Below are 305 nucleotides of genomic sequence, written 5' to 3' on the forward strand. Positions count from 1 at the left end.
TTCTTGTTTTTCTTCTTCACAGAACTCTTGCCTCACCGCTTTGTTATTTCATTCTTCTCCACAATTTTTTGTTTTCCCACTTACCCTGCGTCAAGATAAAAACGTAAACTTTCCTGCAATTCGTTTAGTCTGAATTGTGCTTTCTTCGAAGCAACTCCATTTAGTGGTTTGTGAACAGTTTATTTCCAGTCAATTTTTTTCCTCTTCCGTGTTGATTTTATATACTAATTTTATTAAAAATTCCGCTTTTTTTCTAAGTTTCCCAAAAATTGTCCCCAAAGCTTATGTCATAGGTTCCCCATTTG

Source organism: Penaeus monodon, chromosome 29 (assembly GCF_015228065.2).
Source record: "Penaeus monodon isolate SGIC_2016 chromosome 29, NSTDA_Pmon_1, whole genome shotgun sequence".
Classification (NCBI taxonomy): domain Eukaryota; kingdom Metazoa; phylum Arthropoda; class Malacostraca; order Decapoda; family Penaeidae; genus Penaeus; species Penaeus monodon.